We start from the raw sequence: 8743 nt of genomic DNA, 5'->3' as shown, positions 1-8743 counted from the left end.
AACTGCCCTCCCCTGCCAGCCTGATCACCCCTAACTGCCTCTCCTCTGGCCCCTGCCACTATGGCTTTGTTTGGAAGATGTCTGGTCTAATTAGCATATTATCTTTTTATTAGTATAGATGTTTACATGTTTAGAAAGTCAATATATACCGTTGTACTTCCCTAGTCCCTTTGAAAGCACAGTTGCCTAGAGATTGGGGAGGAGTCTGGCCCGTACTCCATGTTGCCACCCTGTTGCTCCTTACCGGCTGGAAAATTTCTCCATCAGAGTCGTTTCTCTGGGTTGCGTGGGACCCTCCCAGTGTCTCACCTCTTCCCACAGCTCCAGCCACTTTGATCCACACACAGGCTCAGTGTGACCCCGGCCGTAGGACCAGACATCCTCCCTGGATAAAAAGGCTGTGGGAGGCCCCCTGGCTTGGCTCAGCCGAAAGAGCATCGGCCTGGGGACTGAAGGGTCCTGTGTTCGATTCCGATCATGGGCACTTGCCTGGGTTGCAGGCTTGATCCCCAGCCCTGGTTGGGGCATGTGCGAAGGCAACCCATCGATGTGTCTCTCTCCCATCAATGTTTCTCTCTCTGTCTCTCTCTCTCCCTTCCACTCTCTCTAAAAACCAATGGAAAAATATCCTCAGGTGAGGATTAGAAGAAGAAGAAGGCTGTAGGAGACCCCCAGTGCAGTGCTGGGGCCGGGCATCAAGTTCACCCAATTGCTATGTGACTTCTACTTGAGGGCTGGTGACGGGGAGGCCTGGCCTGCGGTCGCATCCTTGCCCTGGGTCCTGGCAGGCTTCTGTCAGTGCCTGCCCCGGACACTGCAGTCCTGCATCTGCTGGCAGATGTCCCTTAAATAGCGCCCCTGCCAGTCTGCCCACCTCAGTCTCAACATTGCCTTCCCCAGGATCTTGGTCACCAGTCCTGCCCTCCGGCTGCGAGGCCCCTGCCTCTGTCCCCAGGTGTGCACCGCCATGCTGACCATTTCATTGGTTGTTCCCTGTCAGACTCTTTTTTTTTTAATATATTTTATTGATTTTTTACAGAGAGGAAGGGAGAGAGATAGTCAGAAACATCGATGAGAGAGAAACATCGATCAGCCGCCCAGGTCCATGCCCTTGACCGGAATCAAACCTGGGACCTTTCAGTCCGCAGGCTGATGCTCTATCCAACCCTGTCAGACTCTTTAGTGCTGTCACCATCATTGCCTCCATGTGACGGAGCTGCTGGGATGAATGCTGTCTTTGTGCCTGGAGCTAGGGCTAGGCACAAGGTGCAGCCCATTCCCCCCCAGGCAAGCTGGGCACCGGGAGCAAGTCCACTGTTAAAAATGAATGCCCCCGCCCTGACCGGTTTGGCTCAGTGGATAGAGCATCGGCCTGTGGACTGAAGGGTCCCGGGTTCGATTCTGGTCAAGGGCATGTACCTGGGTTGCGGGCACATCCCCAGTGGGGAGTTTGCAGGAGGCAGCTGGTCGATGTTTCTCTCTCATCAATGTTTCTAACTCTCTATCCCTCTCCTTTCCTCTCTGTAAAAAATCAATAAAATATATTTTTTAAAAAAATGAACGCCCCTACTGGGTGGTTTGTGCCTCTAAAATGTGCTGTTTAAACAGCTCTCACTTACTCGTTGGCAACGTACACATTGGATGGAGGCTTAGGCTGTCAACTTTTTTTAATTTAAATTCTTTATTGTTTAAAGTATTACATGAGCCTCCTTTTTCCCCTATTGACCTGTACCCAGCCACCCCTCCCCCAGCACATGCCCTGCCCCCTACTGTCCGTGTCCATTGGTTTTGCTCATAGGCACGCATACAAGTCCTTCGGTTGCTCTCTTACCCCCTCACCCCCCCGCCCCCCGCCTTCCCTCATAGGTTGGACAGTCTGTTCGATGCTTCTCTGTCTCTGGTTCTATTTTTGTTCATCAGTTTATGTTGTTCATTGTATTCCAGGGGGCCAAGAATTGGTACTTTCAACAGGCTCCCAGGTGGTGCTGAGAAAACTGAGGGAAGGATGGATTATGTGACTTGCCCAAAGCCACTTACCTAATCAGTGGTGGAGCCAGAATTTTTACTCCGGAACCATCACAACATCATTGCATTCTTTCTGGTAAGAAATAAATACAGCCCAGCCAGCGTGGCTCAATGGTAGAGCGTCAACCTATGAACCAGGAGGTCACGGTTTGATTCCCAGGTTGCAGGCTGGATCCCCATTGTGGGACATGCAGGAGGCAGCCGATCAATGATTCTCTCTCATCATTGATGTTTCTCTCTCTCTCCCCCTCTCCCCCTCTCCTTTCCCCTCCAAAATCAATTAAAAATATATTAATAAAGAAATACAATATAAACAAACTTGAAATCCAAAGCAAAACATGATCATTTCAGAATGATCATTGGGATTTAGCATTATTAAATGTATTGATTCTTTGGCAACACCTATTTTTCAACAGCCTGATATTCTCTACTAAGTACTAATGCTATTAACCATTAAACATGTTTCCTCAGAGTTTTAATTATTTTCAATTTAGAAGAAAAATGTTTATTGAGCATCCAATATGGTAATCAGGGATAGTAATTGTCAAAAAGGTAATTAATAAAAATTGCACTTCAGAAAAGCTTCTGCTCCACTCAGCAAAATAAGAAATAATTCAACATTTTTTCTAGTTGAGTTTTTAATAGTTTAATGCAAAGCTGCGATTTTATTGGCAGTGATTCTGTTGAATTTAAGATGATCCTTGGTGCCTTTTCTGCATGTTCACAGTGGAATCTTTATGCATTTGAAAAACATAGAGTAAGGAACACAAATGAATCCGCAGTTGTCTTTAACCCTTAAAATCATGTGTCATGCCGTGTACTTACTGTATCGATTACATGATTAAAAATAGTAAACTATGCCTGGCTGGTGTGGCTCAGTGGTTGAGCGTCAACCTAAGAACCAGGAGGGTCTCGGTTTGATTCCCGGTCAGGGCACATGCCTGGGTTTTGGGCTTGATCCCCAGTGGGCAAGCCGGGCATGTGCCCTTGACCAGAATGAAACCAGAGATCCTTCAGTCCGCAGGCCAACGCTCTATCCACTGAGCCAAACCGGCCAGGCCAGAGTATCTTGTTCTTCGGTGCAACCTCTTCTGCTTTTTCTCAGTAAGAATCACCTCAGTGCGTCAGTCCGCCCGTGAGCTCTAAGTTCTGTGCCGCATCTTGGGGGCTTTGTGTCCCCGCCCCCCATGTGCTCAATGACCAGAGAATCTATCTCTAAACCCTCAGGTGCAGCATCGCTCTCTGCATTGTGTGTGGCAAACACGTGGCACTCTTTTGGGGCCACTGACCCTATGTCCATCCCCGCTGTTTGGCCTGGGCACGCCAACCAACTGAGGACGGAAGGGCACACATTGCTTCTGCAAAGTGACATCTGTTGGCTCCAATTCAATGCCAATGGGAATCCCCAATTTGGGGTGCGGTGAGGGTGCGAAACAGCCCCATTGTGATACAGCGCGGCTGTGAGGCAGGCCCGGGGCCAGCTCCGCTCAGTACCAGTCTGCTCTGGCCTGCACCGCTCTACTCTGCTCGCCCCGTGGCTCAGCCAAGGAGACACAGTCTCCAGTGGGAAGGGAAAGTGCACTCTCAGAAGCAGAGAGGAGCTGGCTTATAAGGACAGAAGTTCCCGCCCCTGGTCCATGATTGGTCTGTCCTCATGCAAATGAGGACTTCAAATCCTCAAAATTTGATTGGCCCAAAAGGCACTGTCCTGATTGGTTAGACTAGAGCGGCTCCGTTTGGTTGGAGCTGCGCAGCTCCTGATTGGACAGGGAACGTCTCCATCCTATTGGTTGAAATAGGACTCCAGGAAGTCCTTTATAAGGACTGGCTCAGCCCTCAGAACACAGTCAGGCAGGCAGTTCAGCACAGGCTTCTCCCTGAGTGCAGTTTGCTTGAGAGGCCCCTGTGCAAAGGCCAGGCTCCACTGTTTGCTTGTTGGTTGGTCGGTCGGTCGGTTTTAAACTGTAGCCCGGTTGGCCACCAGGAACCCTTATTTAGTAGTTGTCTTCGTTCTCAGGGCTCACACATCCTTCAGATAATTGGTGGCTTTTGGGATAAGCACACCCTGGGTGGCCTGGGCGTTTTCCGGAGTGTTCTGCAAGTGAACATGAGGATTTGTACCTCTCGATTTGCACGATTTTGTGGGGTTCTCTGTGTCACGTGACTAGCGAACCATTTTCAGAGGTCACCCCAGGCTGCCTACAGGAAGAGGCACCGTGCTCCACCTCTACCTGCCAACAAGGGCTTCAGAACCCTTCAGCCTGAGGAGCCAGTGAGCTTAGGGGGCTGTGAGAAATGCTCTGGACACACCCGTGGCCCCCAGGCAGGCTCCGGGCTTCATTCCATCCCAACAGCGCGGCAGTAACAAATGTCACACTGTGCTCCTTGGGGTAATAGAGATTCTAAATTGTTCAAGATAATGTCCCCAATGAAGTGCTCTATTGTTTTTTTGTTTTGTTTTGTCTTTTAAACTTTCTTTTTAAATATATTTTTTTATTGATGTCAGAGAGGAAGGGAGAAGGAGAGAGAGAGAGAAACATCCATGATGAGAGAAAATCATAGATCGGCTGCCTCCTGCACACCCCCCACTGGGGATTGAGCCCACAACCCAGGCATGTGCCCTGACTGGAATTGAACCTGGGACCCTTCAGTCCGCAGGCTGACGCTTTATCCACTGAGCCACACTGGCTAGGGCTAGCGTTCTTTATTGTGATACCAAATACATATTTGCGTTTGTGCTTTCATCGTGCTATATGATTTGGTCTAGTAATGCTAAAAACATTACACCTAAATGAAATTGCAGAAAAACAGAATGACTCGTGACTGCATAGGCCATTGGAATAGAGATTCAATCATTTTTATTGATGTATAATTGATATACAATATCCTATCAGTTTCATGTGTACATGATAGTGATTTGATATTTATATGCGTCTGAAATGATCCCCACGATAAGTCTGGTTACCACATTAGATAATTTAGGACATTTGTGAAATTTCACCCTCCCTGTTGTTCAGGGCATCAGGTTGCAAAATAAAATGTGTGGGTCAGCACCACACCACGGTAGGCAGAGTTCTAGAAGTTCCAGAAATCTCTACTGAAGTCCCACATACATAGAGTGAAACTATATGGCTGGGCAAAGAACAACTTCTGTAGACAGAACTACCAGGAAGTTGTATTTAATCAATTCTCAGAGTTCACACAGGCCAAGGATCTTCAAGTTCTTACCAGCCTGAGTAGAGACCTTGATCCCAGAAATGTCATTCCTCAGGAGTGCAGCTAAACTAGCCCTAAAGGAAAGGCTACTCTAGACCCGCCCTCAAAAAGCTTACGAGGAAGTCTTAATGGGATCAAGCTGACCACAAATAACATAGCTGCCTGCCAGTACAAAGTCCAACAGTATTTAAAGTAATATGGAAAATTCAAGAACTCACCTATATATAATTCATGATGCCTGACATCCAATCACAAATTCCCTAGTGTGCAAAGCAACAGAAAATATGACCTATAGAAGAACAACAGAAACAGACATGGGAACGACAGAATGGTGGCATTAACTGACAAGGGTGATAAAACAGTAAAGTAAAAACAGGAAGTACAGTCAAAGAAAATATGAGCAGAATGAAAATAAAAATGGAAGATATGGGAAAAGAGCCAAATGGAAGTTCTAGATATGAAAAACACAGTCCTTCAATCCCCAACTTCACTGGATAGGATTAACATTAGATTAGACACCACAGAAGAAAAGACCAGAGAACCTGAAGACATAGCAACGGAAACTCTTCAAAGTGAAGCACAAAGAGAAATAATGGCTGAGAAACAATGCATAAAGCCTCAGTGATCTGTAGGAAAATATCAAGCATATGTGCGAGTGGAATTTCAGGAGAGAAGAAAGAAGGGAACACAGAAACATTTGAAGAAATAAGGGCCAACATTTTTCCAAAATCGATTTTTCAAATCCGATAAACCTCCGTAGGTGAATGGATAAATAAACGGTGGTACATCCAGCCATCAAGCCATGAAAAAGCATGAGGAATCTTAAATGGCCATTGCTGAGTGAGACCTGAGGCCGCTGCTACATGCTGCATGCTGCTAACTACATGACATTCTGGAAAAGAACACAGAGACGGTGGAAAGATCAGTGGTTGGAAGGCAGGGGTGGGGCGGGTGGGATGAGCCAGCAGAGCACAGGGCATTTTGAGGGCAGTGGGAATACCCTATATGATATTATAGTGATGCATACATGTCATTATACATTTGTCCAAACCCATTGAATGCACAAAGCCAAGAGTGAACTCTAATGTGAACTATGGGTTCTGGGTGATGATGTATGAACGTAGGTTTAGCCTTGGTGAAAAGCATATCATTCCTGTGAGGGATGTTGATCATGGGAGAGGCTATGCATATATGGGGTCAAGGGGGATATAGAAAATTTCTGCACCTTCCTCTCAGTTTTATTGTAAACCTAAAACTTATCTTAAGAAAATTAAGTGTTTTCTGGCCCGTCTGGTGTGGCTCAGTGGTTGAGCATCGACCTAGGAACCAGGAGGTCATGGTTTGATTCCCGGTCAGGGCACAGGCCTGGGTTTTGGGCTCCATCCCCAATGGGGGACGTGCAGGAGGCAGCCCATCCATGATTCGCTCTCATCATGGATGTTTCTCTCTCTCTCTCCCTTTCCCTTCCTCTCTGAAAGCAATAAAAATATTTTTAAAAGAAAAAATTAAGTAGTTTTTTAAATCCTATAAACCCACAGATCCGAAAAGCACAACAAACCTCAGACAAAATAAACACAAAGAGAAGCACATCAAAATCAGATGGTTTGTTGGAAAGTGATAAAGATAAAAGTTTGGCAGTTCTCTAAAGGAGACTGTCCACTTCCTGAAGTGTTCAGTAGCGTTTGTATCGAGAGAGAGAGAGAGAGAGAGAGAGAGAGAGAGCGTGAGAGAGAGAGAGAGACTCTTAAAAGCAGCCAGAGAGAAAAGGCACATTCTGGACAGACGCACAAACGTAAAAGTTCAGAAACGATGAAAGGCACAAAAGCAGGTGTTTGCAGAGCTGGAAGGGAAAGAAATACTGACTTAGAATCCTCTTCCCAGAAAATATATTCTTTCAAAGTAAAGATAAGAAAGGAGTTTTCAGACAAACGGAAACAGAGCATTTGGCACCAGCACACCTGAGCTGCAAGGAATGGCCCAAGAAGTTGCCAGAAAGAAGCTTGGATCTGCGCAAAGGAATGAAGAGTGCTGACAGGGTAAATAGGCAGCTAAATAGAAAAGTCATTTTTCTTTTCTTTTTCCTTTTTAAAAGTATTTTTATTGATTTCAGAGAGGAAGGGAGAGGGAGAGGGAGAGAGAAACATCCATGATGACAGAGAATCATGGACCGGCTGCCTCCTGCACACCCCACCCTGGGGATCGAGCCCACAACCCGGGCCTGTGCCCTGACTGGGAATCGAACTGTGATCTCCTGGTTCAAAGGTCGACACTCAACCACTGAGCTATGCTGGCCAGGCATAAAATTCATGTTTCTAATGTTCTAGTTATTTTACAAGAGAATTTTTAAAGCAAAAATAATAGTGATGTACTGTGGGGCTTACAACATGTAGAAGTTAACACAAACGCCAGGAGGGAGAAAGGAAAGTACACTGTGCTTAGTTTCTTATCCTACCTTCGAAGTGGTATAAGTTATCTGAAAACAAATTGTGATAAGATAAGATAAAGATGAATTCTGTAAACCTTAGAGCAACCAACTCAGAACAAAGAGGTTTAGAGAATAAGCCAATAGTGGAAATTAAATGGAGCACAAAAGCTCTCCATCAAGCCAAAGAGAGAAAGGGAAGCAAAGAACAGATAATAAAACGAAGAGCAGCTGTTCCGTTTAAAGGTAGCCATACTGATGCCTTAAATGTCGATGCTCTAAATGCTCCAACTAGAAGGCAGAAAGGATCAGACAGGGTTTAAAAATAAATAAAAAGCAACACCCAACTGGATGCTGCCTACAGGAAGCAAAACTGACAGAAGTGAAAGGAGAAATAGATGAAGCCAAAATTACAATTGGAGATTTCAACATCATTCCCATAGTAATTGACAGAAAAGCAGACAGGAAATCGATAGGAGTAAAGAATACAACGTAATCATTCAACTTGACCTAACTGACATTTTAAAACGACCCCACCCAGCTACAGAGTGAACATTCTTTTTCAAGCGCACATGGAACATTCGCCAAAGCAGCGCTTGTGCTGGCCCATATCGCACATGCTCCTTTACCACAACAGATTTAAGTTACAAACCAGTAAGAGAAAAATGTCTGGAAAATGCCCAAATATTTGGAAACTCATGTGCTTCTAAATAACACATGAGTCAAAGAAGAACTCATAAGGACATTTTATGACTTCAAATACGTACATAAGAAAAGAAGAAATGTCTAAAACCAATTGTCTAAGCTACCGCCGTAAGAAGCTAGAAAAAGAACATGTTAGACCCAAAGTAATTAGGAGGAGGGAAAGGGAAAGATGGGGACAGAAATCAGCAAAATGAGAAATGAAGAAACAATAAAGAAAACCAATGAAACCAGGAGCTGGTTCTTTGAAAATGTCAATAAAATTGATAAACCTCTATCTAGCTAGACTGATCAGGAAGAGAGAAAAAGACACATATTATTACTATCAGGAATAAAAGAGGGTATGGCATATAGATAATAAAGACTATTTTATATATA

This window comes from Myotis davidii, unplaced genomic scaffold, assembly GCF_000327345.1.
Source record: "Myotis davidii unplaced genomic scaffold, ASM32734v1 scaffold530, whole genome shotgun sequence".
NCBI classification, from domain to species: domain Eukaryota; kingdom Metazoa; phylum Chordata; class Mammalia; order Chiroptera; family Vespertilionidae; genus Myotis; species Myotis davidii.
The sequence above is the reverse complement of the archived record's forward strand: the minus strand, read 5'-3'. Positions refer to the sequence as shown.